At 35.8% G+C, this 18,439-nt stretch overlaps 1 protein-coding gene across 2 annotated transcripts in view; it reads left to right on the top strand.

Annotated features, from left to right (window-relative positions):
* The window catches only part of LOC120773392 (titin), a 62,199-nt gene that overhangs the window by 6,069 nt on the left and 37,691 nt on the right, over positions 1-18,439 (top strand). The window contains exon 1 of one of the 2 annotated variants that reach the window (XM_040102233.1): positions 10,101-10,472. The exons of the other annotated variant lie outside the window; for it this stretch is intronic. The gene's annotated coding sequence lies outside the window, so the exon portion shown is untranslated. Of the gene's footprint in view, positions 1-10,100; positions 10,473-18,439 lie in introns of those variants that run through there. 2 annotated transcript variants of the gene reach the window in all.

Genomic DNA, 18,439 nt, shown 5'->3' with positions numbered 1-18,439 from the left:
GGCCAATGATATCGATGCCATCGGCGTACGCCAGCAGTTGTACACTCTTGTAAAATATTTTACCTTCTCTTTCAGATCTGCAGATCGAATTATTTTCTCCAGGAGTAGATTGAAAAGGCGCATGATAGGGAGTCGCCTTGTCTGAAACCTGGTTTGGTATCGAAAGGCTCGGGGAGGCCCTTCCCGATCCTAGCAGAGTTTTTGGTTTTGAACGTCCTTTCACATAACCGTATTAGTTTTGTGGGAATTCTGAATTCAAACAAAGCGACATAAAGGCAACTCCATTTGGTGCTGTCAAAAGCAGCTTTCTAATCTACGGAGAGGTGAGGTGGGTATTTTCCAAGATTTGGAGCATGGTGAATATCTGTCCAGTTGCTAATTTTCCAAGCCTGAAACCACACTAATAAGGTCACACAATACGCTCGATATGACCTTATATGCGCTGTTGAGGAGGCTTTATCCCACGGTAGTAGGCACAGATTGTTGGGTCTCCCTTTTGGTGGATTGGGCAGAGCACTCATAAATTCCAATATTCTACAAAGAAGATGCATGGATGTGGTCTCAGTAGCTTCTATGACATAAACATTATAGAGAAATGTTTAATGAATTATACTCGATTTCTCACCTATTCCAAACTTTTTTAAATCCATAATATAAACATTTATTATAAATCGTAGGATCTCTCATCCATAATCATTATATACTTACATATATTGTATATGTATTTGGTCATTTAGCGCTGCTTCGCCAAATTCAATTTATTTGCAGCACTTTTTATACATTTAACAATACATTTGTATCTACAAACATAAGCAAGCAAAATCTATAAAGCCCAATTTAAGTGATTAATTAAGATGACAATCATGAATTTACAACTAAATTGAGAGAATGAAAATGAATCCGCATATGTCCATACACCTCCACACATTAATGCTTTATCGATTGTAGACACTCAGGCGGGCGTGTAACCGCATTTATACGGCTGTAGGTACATACATATGTACATAAGATGTATGTAGATGTGACATTTAAAATCGTTAAAAATGAATAAATTGTTCAATCAGACAATCTGACAATTGTCTGCTATTATTGGATGAGACACATTCCACCAACGCGCTGGCATTATTGCCACACAATGGCTACAATAATGTCAATTCGCTCTAAAGCTTGGTCTCCATTTTTCTCAAAAAATCAAATTCTAATTAGTTCACGATTTGCTGGCCAAATAAAAAAGTCTCTAAACTCAAAAATTGAATATCAACAAAGCTAAATTAATTGTTTGGATTTGAGCACAGTTTGTTTATTATTTATTGGTTACGCATATGTACATACATAATTCATTTATTATTTCATGCTAAATATAACGCCTGTTAATAGTTATTTATAGGCCGCCGATGAGCGCCAATTATGCCCACGATCATACGGTCAACTGAGGATGGGCCACAAAAACTGGTTCGGGGGGCACGCGCTCAGTTATGCTACTGCACACAAAATAAATACACACAAAAAATATAAAAAGTTTATGTGTTCATACCATACATACATACATACATATGTAATGACTCATCGCCGTTGCGCCGCCGCATACCGCCAGGCGCATTCTATCGTCCAAACGAATTGCTTGGATATATATGTATGTATATGTACATAAATATTCGCTTATCATACACTTATGTGGTTGTGTATGCACACATTTGTTCGTATCTATGCCCCGTAAGTGCCAACAACAAAGCAGCCGCGCAGACTCGTAGTAGCGCCAAAGGCGTTGGGGTAAAGATTTCATTGAATCATTCAGATTTATGTGAACTCAGCTTACAATTATGAGAATGTGTAAAAATCTACATAAATATTTATGCTGTATATGTGTATACATATGTCTGTAGGTATGCACATACTTATGGGTGTGTGTCTGTTCGACGGTGGCGTTGACGCTTCACTGCTCGTCTGTGTGAAGCGCGCTGCCACAGGTAGTCGTCGTTTGGAACCGGCTGCTTGTCTGACACTTCCCATCGACAAGAACGCAAACGCTATGAAGCATGAAAACTACTCAGCGACAAAGATCATACGAATGCTCATGGTGTGTGTGCATATCAATAATCACCGGCTCCAATAAATTACAACGCCAAAGGGCGACACATAAATTTCTCTGGAAGAAAAAAACAAAACGAAAGAAAAATCACTTAAGTGGCCAAATTGGCCAACTGATCGACTCGTATTCGCCTCAACAAAGCTAGTTCGATATCATCAGGCACTGGAACGGCTGAGCGCCTGGCATTTGGTGGCGACAGTTGCTGTTTGGTTACTCGTTGTCACATTTGGCATTCTGACATCCGAAGTTCTAATTTGTGATTTGAGTGTTTGTGTTCAGCATTACAATTAACATCATTAACCAGTTTTGGTTGCTTCTCGTTTGTTTTCTATTATTTGGCTTTTTTTTTTTATCGTGACAAGCAGTGACGTCATCGTTTGTCATCGATGACTACCAAACCAGTTAACTGTGTAGTCAGCTGTGCCACGGCTGCAACGCAGACTTCTATTTCTCATATGGCCATGATCACTTCCAAATGGCTGATTTGGTTCTATGAGTGTACGTATGTACATACATACATACATGTGTATGTATATTTCTCGTGGGCGCACGTCTCAACTTTGTTCGAGCAGCTTTACTTGGCTCATGTGTCTGTAAACTTGACTCTGCTAGACTTCTCTGGAAATTAGTCGTTGGTGTTATTATTATTGTTACAAGCAAGTAGACGATGTCATTCGTAAATTCATAGTAACTTGTTTATCGAAATTCGCATGAGTCGGAGTAGAGACAAACATACCTACATATTGAATAATGTCGTTGTGGCTATTTCTGTAGATCAGAATGTCTGTGGTAAGTGCGTGGGTGCAGGATGATGCACAGTGTAACTAATGCCCCTTAAATATACATACTGTAGCCAAGTGTGGAACTTCAGCATGATGGTTTGTAGGCTTAAATCACAGCTGAGAAAATATTTTTTATTAAAAAAGTGTTTAAAACAATATCAACCCATCGGACGGCTGAAAACGATCGAGGGTTCCTGACATTAATACTGTTCCAGACATCTTAAAACAGGAAAAGTTCGGTAATGGTTACCTCAACACACAAAGTAGATTGATAAGCGACTTTTAGTTCAATCTAGGGTTGTTCCAGCGATAAAGCTTTTTCGTTTCAAGGGTACCGAAACTTCTTTTACCCTGTGAGACATGCTTCAAACAGAAGAAAGTCGCCAGAGAGCTTATTTTCTGATTTCTTAAGATCACAAATAACCAATCAGTGACCTACTGCATTAACGTGTTCCAAAAGTTATATTTACCATATACCACATCTCGATGATTTATTTGTAATGCTTCAGACAAAGGTCGCACAATTTCAAAGTAATACCAAACATAACATACCGGAGGAAACTTAATCTCAATATTTTACCAAAATTGTTTTATAAAGTAGTCGAAAAAGACTTTTTGTATTTCTATTCAAACGTCAACATATTTTTTTCATATTTATAATGAACTTTAATGAACCAAATATGTACCATTTTGGTCGACCACTTTTTGCCATTTTTCCGCTAGAGACATTATTCCATCAGCGTAAAACTTTTCTGGTTTCTCGGCGAAAAACTGCGACAGGTAATTTTCATAGGCTTCCCTTGAAGCCAACTTTACTCCATTAAGTAAGTTCCGCATTGGCCGAAACAGATGGTAGTCCGATGCTGCAAGATCAGGGCTATATGGTGGATACATTAAAACTTTTCAGCCAATCTCTTCCAGTTTTTGCGGAGTCATCAAAGATAAGTGTAGTCTAGCGTTGGTCTGACGGAAGACGAAGCCTTTTCTGTTGATCAGTTCTGGCCGTTTTTTTCGATTGCTGGGTTCAATCTCATCAGTTGTTGACAGTAAAATGTAGAATCAATAGTTCGACCAGGCTGGAGCAGCTCATAGTGGATGATTCCTTTCCAATTCCATCAAAAACTCAGCATAACCTTTCGAGGCGTCAATCCTGGCTTTGCGACCATTTGTTGAGCTTCACCACGCTTGGACCATGATCTTTTTCGCACATTATTGTCGTATTTGATCCACTTTTCGTCCCCTGTTGTCATTTGCTTCAGAAATGGTTCGATTTCATTTCGTTTCAGCAAAGAATCGCAGATGTTAATTCGGTTCATTAAATTTTTCATAGACAATTCATGTGGTGCCCAAATATCGAGCTTCTTTTTGTAGCCAGTCTTTTTTAAATAGTTCAAACCGTTTGACGATGAATGTTAAGTTCCTTAGCGATGTCATGGCTGCTTATGTGATGGTCCTGGTCAATCTTTTTCACATCGAAATTTCCAACGGCTTGTGGAAGCGAGCGAAACATTGTTGCGCTACACGAACTGATGCAGCATCGTCTCCGTAAACTTCACAAATTTCATTGGTGGCTTGCGTGGCATTCTACCCTTTTTTATACAAAAATTTCAAAATATAGCGGATTTATGGATTATTTTCACTCATTTTTGAACAGCTGTACTTTTTTTTCAACTTCCCCAAATTTAATGAAGCTTAAAATCTCACCTTTCCAACACTATATGGTATGACACAATGTGATTAGTAGCACTGGAAATATACTCTGCGACTGCAACAACGTCCATTGACAAAATATTTTTGGTCGTAGCTCCTCTCTCCCTCTACGGGTAGGTATTGGGTCGTTTGAGTTGTTGAAGTTGAAACATTTTAAACAGATAAACAGCTGTTGCTTTCGGATTATATAGTTTTAATATTAAATTTTCTTATTTTGTTGTAGAATCCTATTAATGATTACAATCTTCCGACTCATTTAATTCACAAAAGCAGTGGCTTTTTAATTAAAATTGCGCTCACATATGCACATATGCATGCAACTATTTTAATGCATTGAGACCCACAGTGCTTCACAAATCGAGCAGAGGCAGCGTACAATATCATGAGAAAATGCATTGTTTTTCATGGATCCAGTTAATATACATACATACATACATATACAAAATACTAGATACAAATTTACATGGAAAATAGCTTTTTGTTAGACAATTTTAACTTTTAACAACAACAAGAAAAATGAAAGAAAACCAATCATTGCGGTGTCTCCTACTCATGTTACAGCTTACTCAGTGTGCTAATGCGCATGCGCGCCTGCTCCCAACCTGCAAAACCCGATAGCCAACACATGCCAGACCTGACTGACGTACCGTGGTCTTGTATCGTAAATGGATGTATATGTATTTAACTTCTTATGTACATAAGTATGTACCATACGTATGGGCATAATGGCAAGGCAGCCGGCGACTGTGTTGAGCGATATACAACACACTCAAATTGCTCGAATTTTGCCGGTTTGCGCAGCGAAGTTCGCTAAGATTTCGAGGTAGTACGGCTGACTTGTCTAGTGGAAAAACTAGCCAATAGACTTGGTCATAACCGCTGCTTAACTGCTGATGTGTGTGTGCGCATGCACGCTGCCGCCGGCTGGATAGTTGATCTTACCGGCTCGCTGTCATCGATTGTTAGGTTCTGTACATACAAATACATGTGTATACATACATATATGCATGCATATAGATATGATATGTATTGAGGTGATGGCTGTTGTGCTGGCTTTGGCGTCGGTGGTCTTGTTGATCGCCGATTGGCGATTTGCTTATAAAGTTGTTGGCCGCTTTGAAGTCGACGCGATGTGTCACTACCGTTCGCCAAAGCCTCAATTGAAGTAGCGAAACTTGGCTGCGACGCTGTCACCACGATTGGGCATATGACATGAATCTAAGCTTCGAAAATGTTTGTATTAAAACATACAAACTTGCTTTTAGCATATACACACATATGTCTGTGTGTGCTTGTGTCTAGCTTATATGAAAAACTAGAACGCATCTTGAGGTTAGCAGCATTGGTTCAACGCCTTGGGGGCTACTCAACCACGGCTACTTGCCGGCCATTCGGCGGACCGGCTTTGCCATAATCGAATTTCAGTTTTACTTGCCCCGAGTGAATCTCATTTACTTACTCACATACATATGTACATATGTATATGTATGTACATATGTAAATATTACGCATTGGTGTATGCAGATTAACGTGAGTACTTACAGCTGCTGCTTCGTCCATGGCTTGTGTGGGAGTAGCTGTTGTTGTTCACGACGACGCGTCATGTTCCACGCCAACGATCTTTTGTGCGATATATGCCATTAATGTCTCAAATTATTTGTAATTTTTCATGACACATTTCTTTTTCAATTTTGGTTTTGTTGGCCGTTATGAGTTGTTTTTGCTTTGCTTTGATCGTGTTTCACTGAATATGGTTCAAGTTTTTTCTAAAACGTTATGCGCTGACAAAGATGTTATTTGCTAATTGTTTTGTTTACCCATATGGATGAGATTTTGCTTGAGTATGGCCTGTCTTCGGGTAGTTCATATTTGGGATGCTGCATTAATGGGGTTATCGCTTGTGTGTGGGCTTTCGGTGTATCATAATCTGTAATAAAGCATATGGCAAAATATTGATTTTTGTTGTTGTAGAATAGTAGATCTACGTATTCTGAAGAGAATATTAGTAGAAATTAAGAAGTTTCAACCAATGTAAATATACACATATATGTATGTATGTATGTATGTACAACTAATTGCCTCTTAACGGTTTACTAGAAATCTGGTCACGCTATTTCACCTATTTCTTATCGGACTAATGAAGCATTATACAAGAGGGATTTTAAACAGATGCACTTATAGTTTACATATGTACATACATACATATACACTTTAAAGTCAACACAAAAAATTTGAATCGATATATGGGAGCTAGGAGAGGATATAAGTAGGTCTTCATTATGACTGAGTAACTGATTGTAAAGTCAAATAATCTAAGAGGCAGAGCTGTATTGTATTTTTCATCTTTTTTAAGGCTGTGCTAGGAAGCTATGTATCTTAGAAATGCCATGTGTTAGATTTAATTGAAAACAGAAAAGTAATTAAAGTAGTTAATTATACGAACTTTTGGTTGAAATGGACGGTGCTACATTACTCGTAAACATTTATTACTTAGATTCAAATGGAGATATACTGCAGTTATGGTGGTGGATTGGAACTGATACAGTTTATATAAGCAAAAAATAGTAAGACTTCGTTTATAATTTTAAAATTCTTTATTTATTCTTAAAAATTTATGCTGCCCCCAGGAAGAAATCACTTTTGACTTCAATACATTTGTGCCAACGTTCTTTCCGATCCTTGAAACAGTTGTTAAAGTCAATTTCCGAAATAGCCTCAATGCGTGTAGCGATTCACATTTAATGGCTTCAATTGATTGACTCAAAACGGATTCCTCGGAGCGGTCGTTTAAGTTTGCGGAATAGCCAGAAGACACACGGATCTAAATCAGGCAAATATGGTGGCTGCGGCACGGTATTGGTAGAAAATTTTGCGAAAATGCAGTATGCGACGGCGCATTATCGTGGTACAAAAACCAAGAGTTGTCGGTCTCTTTTTACGAATAGCTTCGCGCAAATGACGCATTACACTGAATTAGTATTCCTTGTTGACAGTTCGGCCGGTCGGATGGAATTCAGAGTGCACCACACCTCGATAATCGAAGAAAATTGTCAACATAACCTTGATTTTTGACCTGCTTTGGCGTGGTGTTTTCGGTTTCGATTCACTTTTGCCACGACATGCGGCAGATTGATCGTTTGTTTCTAGATCATAAGCATAAATCAAAGACTCATCGCCAGTAATAATACGCTTCATGATATCCTGTTTTTCGAAAAAATTGAGTGATTGATCTTTCAAAATGGTTTTCACTGATCCTTCCAATATTCCAACGATGCCAGTAAGATCTTTGTTAAACGTCGATTCTCAAGTACTAATTTCTTTATTTTATTGGCTTGTTGATCATCAGTTGATGTTGATGGTCATCCTGGACGTGGTTCATCGTCTACGCGTTCTCGACCCACTTTGAATAATTTGTACCAATCAAAAATACTTGCTTGCGACAAACAGTTATCACCGAAGTCCTTTTCTAGCATTGTGAACATTTCGACACCAGAAAATTGATTCCGCACACAAAATTTAATGGTACTTCTTTGTTGAATAATTTGACTCATCGTAAAAATCGCCGAATACACTTTATGTACTTCAGAAAGACAAGCGTATACTAAATAGTAATGATTATTTTGATGTGACAATTGGCACAGATGTCACTGGCAGTCATACCAACCAAGAAAGAAATTAGACGAATTGGTTTTCGCGGGAATTTTAAATCAAAAAGTCTTACTACTTTTTGCCCCAGTATATATTGCGTAGTCGAAAAAGTCTTTTCGTATTTGTAATCAAATTTTAACTCATTTTTTTTTTATATTTAAAATAATAAATAAATATATACATATGTGAAAAATATTTAGAGAGCGGGGCAATTCCCTTTTTAAAAATATGTATCTAAGCTACATATCTATGAACCTCTCCGCTAAATTTGAGTTTATATATGTAGCTTTAAAAGTTGTAGTATTTTATGTATTTAAGTTGGTTAAAGAGGCAATAACAAAATTACAATATACATACCAATATTTGTTGAATAACGATAACCTAGGAATGAAAAATTAACCAAAAATATATTGGTTAAAGTGAGTGCTTTTCGGTATTCATATTGGAGTTATATAAAAAGAGAGGATATGCATGTATTTTAAAATTATTAATTAAATAATTCAAAAAAAATGTTATTATACTTTTGTTAAGCAGTACTCGCAGCTTCCGCTGACCGTGAATAAATTCGGTAATTGACATATACTCAAATACGTACTATGTACATATGTATATCCGTATCTGTAAATCGCAAATATGGACACGTATGTATTAGCTTGGTATACATACATATATAGTATATATTAGATCTATCTTTTAGCAATCGACTTACGTATGTACGCAAGGTATAATATACATACATATATAGAAGTTGTTATAAATCAGTAAAATCTGCTGAAATATTCTTAATTTAAATCTTAACCTCAAACTAAATAATAATTTAAAAAACTGACGTCATTCCAGAAAAGGCAACATGGACAAAGCGCTGGCAAACTTGTGTGAAGGAGAATGTCAATTTTCTTTTAGTTGCAAACAAAGCGATTTTATTTAATGATTCCGTCATATTGTGAATATTAATTTATCATATGCGCTTATAGTCGAATTTCTGGATTTCGAGCGAAAACTAGTTTCCAAGGCATACGAAAATAATAATAGAAATTAATGATGTTAAATTTTTGTTCTTACCTTTTCATTACCGGCTGCGTTAGTTCAGTGTCTTGATCACTTGGCGTGTGTGTTAATAGCGAACGCCTCAGTCAATTCTTCGCGCGGAGTTTTTGTTTTGTTTCAGTGTTGTCTCTTTTTGTGGGCATTTGTTTTTGTTCAAATTACTCCCAATATTATTGGGTATGTATGTATGTATGTGTATGTGTGGAAGTGGCGTTAAAGTCACAGTCCGGCGTGCCCAGACGCCCAAGCAAGATTTCAAATCAATCGAGCGCGTCACTAAACTTGCCAATCATCTACGATTCGGCATAGCACAATTTGCTCTCTTCGGTTGGCGATTGCTGGCGATCTCCGACAGTTGTGGGCTCAATAAGCGGCATCTTGGAAGACACCTTTGGGAACATGTTTGAGCCTTACATATTCGGTCAAAACAACATCACCATCGCGGTGAACAACACACATGCACGAGTATATGACTAAAGTGTATGTATATATTTGTATGACACCTTCTCATGAATGCTTGACTACATATACATACATACATACATATGTACGTGTGCATCTAGTTGTGTGTAACTATTTACCTTCTCATCCGCTGCACACCGGCTCGATCGGCCGGTGAATTGCTCCGCTCGCGCGCCTGATCAACTTGTCTGCTCGGCTCGTTGGCGAGTGAAGCGGAGTGGAGCTAAATGAAGTGGCGCAATGAGCACGCGATCGGTTGCGGCTTTTCAATTGCTGCCAAGTCGCTAACGCTTTTTCGCTTTCATTCATCTTGACTTTGAATCAGTCTGTCTTTGGCGCTCGATCGAAACGTACGAATAACTTCTTCGTTGGTAAAACTCACAAAGTCAAAATTTTATCAAAATCGAAAAATAAAAGTAACATAAAAAAGTGAACGCAAGTGAAATAAAATACAAGAAAAAAGGACTGTGTTGCTTATCGCGTGAATAAAGAAACTGAGGTGTACTAGCTGGAGATAATATATAACAATAAAAAAAAACATTTGGCGTTTGTTTAGCGTCCGGTGAGAAAAAGTATAATTTTTAAGTGATCGACATTTATAGGAGTCTAGCTCAATACCAACATACATACATTCGTGCGCGGATTTGTGTGTTTTCTTTGCAACCTACCTTCTTTGTGTTCTACGCCCCATATCGATTGCAGCGAAGTACTAAGAACGCTTTCCTGCTAAAAAGGTTAGTATGACTTTGTGCACACATGCATTAAGGAACATACACACACACTTTGCTTGTGGTCATGAGCGAAAATGTAGGTGTCGTCACATCGGTGCCTTTAATTGTTAACTCAAATACGTTTATATGTATGTGTGTGTGTGTGATTTCGCCCATTTTTTATTGGTTTGACGTGTCACCTCGCAGATTCATCTCGTCCATAACTGGCGATGATGTGAATCTCTGTCTCTGCCTCCGTGTATGTGTATGTGTAGACTTGTAGTCACCGTTTGACTTTGGTGACCAATTACGGTATTCCATTGGCGAAATATCGACAATATTCCAGAGAATTTCAGTTTTTTTCACATTGAATTTGCCATTTTTATACAGACATCTAATTTTATGGCTGTAAAATGCGAATTTTACGTCAACCACTTGGTGCGATTGAGGATAACAACTATTTGCTTTTGGCATAATGACCAAAGTGGTCGAACGCTATTGAATTTAGATAATTTTAAGCCTTTTACATTTAAGGAAAAGCAATTAAATTGCTATTTCAATGACATTTAAGTGAAATTTGTAATTTTGGCTATACCTCCTGACAATTTTGCAAACTAAATAAAATTAGAGATTTTTATCTTCTTTAATGCAATGTGCAGTTGCGGTTGGTCCTTATTAGTTTAAGTAGTAGTCCGTTAATAAGCCATTAATTATTAACTTTTTGCAAATATAACTCAGTTCGAGTATCTGTATCAGTATCTGCTGATACCAGAAATCGATTCCATGTAGTGAACTAATTTGACTAGAACAGACTTTTATCTGGAGACCTAGCGAATTGTGCACTTATTGCATTTATACTTAATGGCGCTTTTCCCTCTGCTGGATGCTTTAACAAACTTTTTCTCTGATTTCAAGTAAGCATTTGATGCTTTTAGAACAAATGTTGAGATCTACAAGTTTTAGGTAAACTTCAAAAAATTAATTCGTTTATATAGAAAAAGAAAACACCAACAAAATATGTGATTAATTATTTATACTTGTGAAGATTACTCATTCATTAATACTCATTAGTCTTGAGATGTTAAATGATGGAGTAAACTTATTAATTTGAATAAAATAAGAATGTGCAACACATAATTTGTTTCCAAATAGTGAAATCGGCATATTATTTTCTGTCTCGTATATATGTATATGTTACTCAACCATTATATGCATAATAAAAGTAACTAAATTATTTTGAATTTTTTAAATGATCAATAGAAGTGAACGTTAAGTTTTTATAGAACTTAAATACTTTTCCGCGCTCGTTCGAATTACTCGTTCTACGCTTTATGCTCAATGTTGTGAAAAATTGTTATTTGTTAAAACATGTAAAAAAAGTATATTTAAAATATTATCTCAACCACCGAAATGTTAAACATTCTCGATCTATATTTTTAGTTTCACTGCAATAAGTTTTATACAGAGAAGAAATGCTATTCATGGAGATCGGCAGAGTAGTTCTCGAGAAATCTTGCCAACCGACTTCAAAAATACAGTTTCGAGAAAAACTTGTTTAAAGACGACACACTAGCTAGCCTCGATCGCACAAGTTCTCAAGGCTGTACCTCCGAAACTATTAGTCTGATCAACTTGAAAATTTAGGACAAAATTCTAAAGTTTTTGCAGAATTTAATAATACAATAAAAAAAAATATATTTTTTGTAATCCGTAAACCCATGTAACCCCTTAAGAAGACAAAAGCTAGATATGTGCATAATTTTTTGTACCAATATTTGTCAATATTTCATTTTAAAGTTTAAAGTTGCATTATCCCTGATGTTCGGTTTTTAAAACTATTTTTTCTATGGATAATCCCAGTTTCGACGTGCTTACAGTACTGTAATTTTATTTGATGTTAAGTGATTACAGGGGAACTTTTACCTTGAATTAACCTTAGTTAAAATTTAATAGATCAATATTTGCTTATTCCTTGTAAAGTAAATTGCGTTAATGTTTAAACATCTGAAATTCGATTAATTGCCCAATTAGGAGTCTGGTTGGATATGATATGTACCTAAACACCTGTAGCTTTAGATAACGCTAGTAACATCGTCCATAAAACGTGTATATGCATATCAGACGAACGTTGGAATAATGACGATATATGTATAGTCGCAATAAAAAAAAAATTAAAATATTCACCAAATCACTAAAACGAAAGATATAAATTAAACGCATTTGTTTAGAAAGTAGTTTATGTCAGTTAATTGTGTTAAAATGCTAATGAAAGCGAAGAAATACGAAAAAAAGCAAATTATATATTCCTTAATTTTTGAACAAGATTTGTCTGTCGCGAAATCTAAATTCGTTCGTTTTACAAATAGATATACATACATACATACTTATGTACATTTCTACAAACGCATATTGGGGTTGGTAAATTGTCGCAAGTTAAGCAATCTGATGAGCTGGGACTTGTTCTTAAACATACGTATGTACATAATTATACATACATACATACATATGTATGTATTTTAAGTAAATTTTTTCAAAATGTGCCGATAAGACGTTCTCACCTCCATTGCGCCGATATTTGTATATGTATGTAGCTTTGTTGTGAGCTAGTCTCCACTGCCATAAGCATCACAATATGATCATATTTGCTAATTTACTTATTGTGTATGTTTGTATGTATTTGCAAGGTTTTAGAAAGCTTCTAATATTTAAATGACTACCTGCCTGTTTTTATGATTTTTATTTTGTTTTCAATTTTGCGAGAGCAACAGGTTCGCTTATTTCCGCTAAACATTTTAATAGATGGCTCGACGATTAAACCGTCAGCTCGTTTGTAGATTCGTTTCACTTTAAAACTGTGAATAAATGTGAAGCCGCGTATATTATTAGCAATAATTAAATTTAGACAAACACATATGTACGTACATAAGTTTGCATCGTATACAATTTTCGAATACAATTTTTTACAAAAAAATATACTATTTTTGTTTTTTTATGTTAGCTTGCAAAAAAAATAAATTACTGATTAATAAAAGAATCGTGCTATGAGTCGCCTGGAGCTATTTCATATTTTAAATACATACATACATATAACTAAAAACATCATAAAACTGCTAAAATCTGCAATTATTAAATAATTTTTGCAAATTTTTCCCGCAAACACAATTGCATTTTTCGCAATTAGGTCGTCGCAATTCAGTTGTTGTTGTTGTTGTTATAATTAATTTTTTAATTTTTTTCACATTCACCTCAAACTTGTATCTACAATTATTAACAGCAATTTGTTGTGGAGCACTTAAAGCACTCATTTTCCGCGTCGCACTCGTACCCACGCATTTGCATGCATGTATGTATGTACAGGTGTATGCATGTTCGCTCTAACAGTACCTTTGTTAACCAAATGTGAGCTGACACTGAAGTCTGGCTTTAACGATGACGTAGGTGTGCTGCCGCTGCCGCAGCCTCTGCCGACGGTATTTATTCTGCCGTCGATGTTTTTATTACGGACATAATTACGGTTTTGCACGTACAGAAACATTCATACATACATACACACATTTTTACACACCAGAATGTGTATTACGGCAGGTGCCATTATAAGACCAATTATTTCGCACTTAATACATCCTTGAGTCTATATGTGCATATAATAATAATAATAATAATAACAAATGCACAAAAAGCCGAAAAAAGAACTTCAAGCAATTAACTTCGTTAAAGCATATCAAAGTAAATGAAATCAAAATTCTAAATAAACTAGGAAAGAAATGAATAAATGCCCGTGTTGCGTTGACCTCGAAATGACACGAAAGTCATCATCAGAATATAAATACTTTAGTCATTTAAGCAATTCAACGCAGCGCAGCGGAGCAATTCATCAACGCACTGCCATCACAGACAACAGACAACAGGTTGGCAGCGCAGTTTCCGCACCTCACACCTGCGGCTCGACTTAAGACTTCTTGCGAGCTTAGCTGCCAATGCGTCGCTTCGCTTGTTTTTGGCACAACTAAGTATATATGTATGTAAATGTGGATGTAGATGTCTGTATGTATTTATTTTGTGCATATTTGTATGCTTTCATGTTGTTGAGCGAAAAGCGAAATTTTTAGAAATTACGTCATTTTGCAAATCGTCTGTCGGCATTGTCCGTGCTCAAGCCGGAATTTTTTGCAATAAACCGTGTCAAAAAACACAATAATCGAATTAAAAAGATTTTTTTGGTGACACACTTGATTGTACATTAATTTGTACTTGTACATATGTATACTAAAGCATGCTTTGCAACTTTGAACATGCGCACACACATACTTACGTTTCTAGCGTCTAGTGCATTAATAGCGGAATGGAGTTATTTTAACATTTTGAAGATCTTTATTACATTTATGTGTAAGTATGATAATTTTCACTTTACTTTTAACCGTCTGAAAACGGTTTGTATCCAACTGAAAACGCATTGTTAGGCTTTTCTAGCCACGTTTTTTGAAAATCGAATTAAGTTTAAGTACTTAATAAAGAAATAAATATTATTCATAAAGATCTTCAACTTGATTTTGATGGGTCAGTTTGAATAGCAGGTACATATGTACATATGTATGTGCAAAATCAAATTTAGTTGTTATCTTGTTTCCATACAAGGATTTGATTTACATCAATTAGTTTGGAGTTACAGTTGTATAGTCGTGCGATATCGCGGAGAAAAGGACGTGTGCAAAATCTCAAAACGATATTTTTAACTAAACAAAAAAACTAAAGGACTATATCCTGTATATATGTACATACTTATGTTGACAGACAGACAGACGAACATGATCAAATAGACTAAATAGACTCAGCTCGTCACGTTGATCGTTTATATACAGGGTTTGTCCGGAAAGTAATAGGACTGAGTCGATTTCAAAAAATTTATTGAATCAATCGTTACAATTCTTTAAAAACTTTCAAAACAGGCTCCTTCTGCGTCGATGCATCTCTGCCAACGCGATTTCCAAGCATTGAAGGCGTCACGAAAGGCATTCTCCGGATTAGTCATGAGGGCCGAGGTGCATGCTGCTCGGATCTCCTCTATCGTCTGAAAATACTTGCCTTTCATCGGCCTTTTTAGCCAAGGAAACAAAAAAGTCCGGGGAAGGCACATCTGGGCTGTAGGCCGGCTGGTTAGGTAGCTGTTCACTAGAAAGGCGGTGTGAGCCGGAGCGTTGCCGTGATGCAACTTCTAATCGGCTGCGATGTCTTGTCGGTCCCGATCGACCCTTCGTTTGAGTCTCTTGAGAACTTCCACGTAAAACTTGGCGGTTTGTCCAGGAGGAACAAATTCATGGTGGACGATGCCTTTGATGTCAAAAAGACAATAAGCATCGTTTTCACTTTGGATTTGCCCATTCATTAGCGATTTATTCCCGGCCCTCCAAAAATGCCTGGTGCCACCGAAACCATGGTACTGCTGAAGTTATTGTAGTTGTAGCATTTTAAACATTTTCCGAACAGTTTTAGATTTCAATCAAAACCAATAACTATTTAAATATCTCTAATTTTCAACTAATTGATCTTGGATCCTTTTTGCAGTTCTTAGAGCTTTTGTGCTTTGACTTGGGTTTCAAAAAGATCTTTTAAGCGTCTGTGATCTTTAAATTGTGAATACCTTTTATGAATATCTGGCTCAAATGGCATAAATACTGGTTTTGTCATATTTCTCAAATTCTAAATTAATTGCCCGCCCTGAATTCAAGAATTTCAATCTTCAATTCGTAATTTCAAGCCTAGCTGGACTGGTTTTTCAGACAGGTAAAGAAATTACAAAAAAATAAAACAAGTCAATAAATAACGCAGCGCGAATATTAAGAAACGAATAATTCACAGAAATTTACCGCCGCCTACAAGCTTGTCCCTGTGCGTGCGTGTAAATGTAAGTGATTTTGTGTTCAGGAAAGTGGGTATATGTAAAATTACTTGTGAATGTATGTACATACTATGTATGTATGCATAGCAAAGAAAGCTGGTTTGCACTTTTCACTCTCCATTGTGAAGGTTGGACTTACCGTTGTTTGTAGTTGTTGTTTTTTTGCAAAATTATAAATATTAAAATTTTAGTTGCTTTTTACGGCCGAGATTGCCGTGAATTATTAGCTTCGCATGGAGTTGTCGTGTGCGTTCGCAAGCTTTGCGTTTGCTTTTTTACTTTCACGGCTACCTACCGTATATGTATGTATGTACATATATGTATTTGTATGTATGTATGCATGTATCTGCAGTCAATATTTATAGCGACATTGCTTTTGCATGAACGGTGATATCATTTTTGGTTTTGCGTCTACTAATATTTGTGCTCACAGTTAAAAAATAAAAATAATAATAAAATGTTTGTATGTTTGTACGTTGATATCGTACATATGTATATAAATAAACAACTTCATAGAATATTTTTCAAGTTTAATTAACGTAAACAAGTAGTTGTGTCATAACTGAGCGGTCACCTACACCTACATACATACAAACGATTATGATGTTTCGCGGCAAGTCATAACTGAGAGCAAAATCAAATAACTCACAAATTTACTCGAACGCTGTTTAACACTCTGCGATTTTGCTCTCTTGTGTAAATAAATAATTTGTTTACCTTAGTAATTTTTATGACATGTATTCCATTATGCATATAAGTATGTATGTATGTGTAGAAGTGAATATTTTCTGGATTACAGTTATCAGTGACCTCTTAAATTTATAAATAAATGAATACATCATCACTATATTGCACATTATCGCCAATGAAGCACAATAAGAAATGTTCGTACTCGTATCCATATATACATAAGGATGTATATAAAAAATGTGTATACATATGTACATACATACATTTGTACATTGAAAAATATACTTAAAAAAAACAAATACTTAAAAATGTCACATATATTTCTTTTGCAACAGCTGATTAAATATAAGAAAAAATGTTAAGACTTCAGGCTTGCGAGTATATTTGGAATTTGACTTCTTTTGTTTAGTCATTTAGATATTGACAGTTGATTGAGAGAGTTTCACGATATTTCGTTAATCAATAAGCAATAATAATATTATTGAATTGAAGTAATTGATAGTTTTTTTTTCATTGACCCAATGCGAAATTCAGTCATAACAAAAATAAAATAAAGAGCAATAATTATATTCTTCGGAGGTTGTATGTATGATCAAAAAATAGTAAGAATTCGTTCATAATTTTAAAATTATTGATTTATTCTACAGTATCTATGTATGTCGTCCCCCTTAATGTAATCTCCCTTGATCCCAATACACTTGTGCCAACAGTTTCCCAATCATCGAAACAGTCGTTAAAATCAATTTCTGGAATAGCCTTCAATGCGCGTAGCGATTAACGTAGTAATCGATTAAGTAAACAGGACTTTTTGAATCTAGCGGCCCCTGGTGGCGCCACCTATATTTTGACTGGGACTGCGTTAGAATCTGCTGTCTTTATCGATTGTACAGTGAGAATTTCATGACATTTCATTAATTGGAAGTGAAGTTGTTGCGTTTTAGGTGTCAGTATTTTTGTGCTATCGGTGCGAAAATGAGCTTCGAACAAAGAGCCAACATCAAATTTTGTTTTAAAATTGGTAAAACTTTTACCGAAACGTTTCAATTGATGAAACAAGTTTATGACGATGATTGCCTATTGCATAGCAGAGTGTACGAGTGGTTTCAACGTTTTCAGAGTGGTCGTGAGGACATAAATGACGATCAACATGTGGGCCAATCAAAATCCGTGATCACCGGAAATTCTATCGAAACTGTGCGTGAATTTATCAAAAATGAGCAATAATCATCATTGAAATTCATGGAAATGGAATTGAACAAATTCTCCAAAACATCGATTTATCGCGTTTTGACCAAACATTTGGGCTTACGAAAGGTGTGTGCACGGTTTGACTGAAGACCAAAAATTGCTCAGAATCCAACATTCGTAGGACGATTATTTGACCAAAAATCACATTTTAATCATT

The sequence above is a fragment of the Bactrocera tryoni genome, chromosome 4 (genome assembly GCF_016617805.1).
Source record: "Bactrocera tryoni isolate S06 chromosome 4, CSIRO_BtryS06_freeze2, whole genome shotgun sequence".
Lineage (NCBI taxonomy): Eukaryota > Metazoa > Arthropoda > Insecta > Diptera > Tephritidae > Bactrocera > Bactrocera tryoni.
The sequence above is the reverse complement of the archived record's forward strand: the minus strand, read 5'-3'. Positions and strand labels throughout refer to the sequence as shown.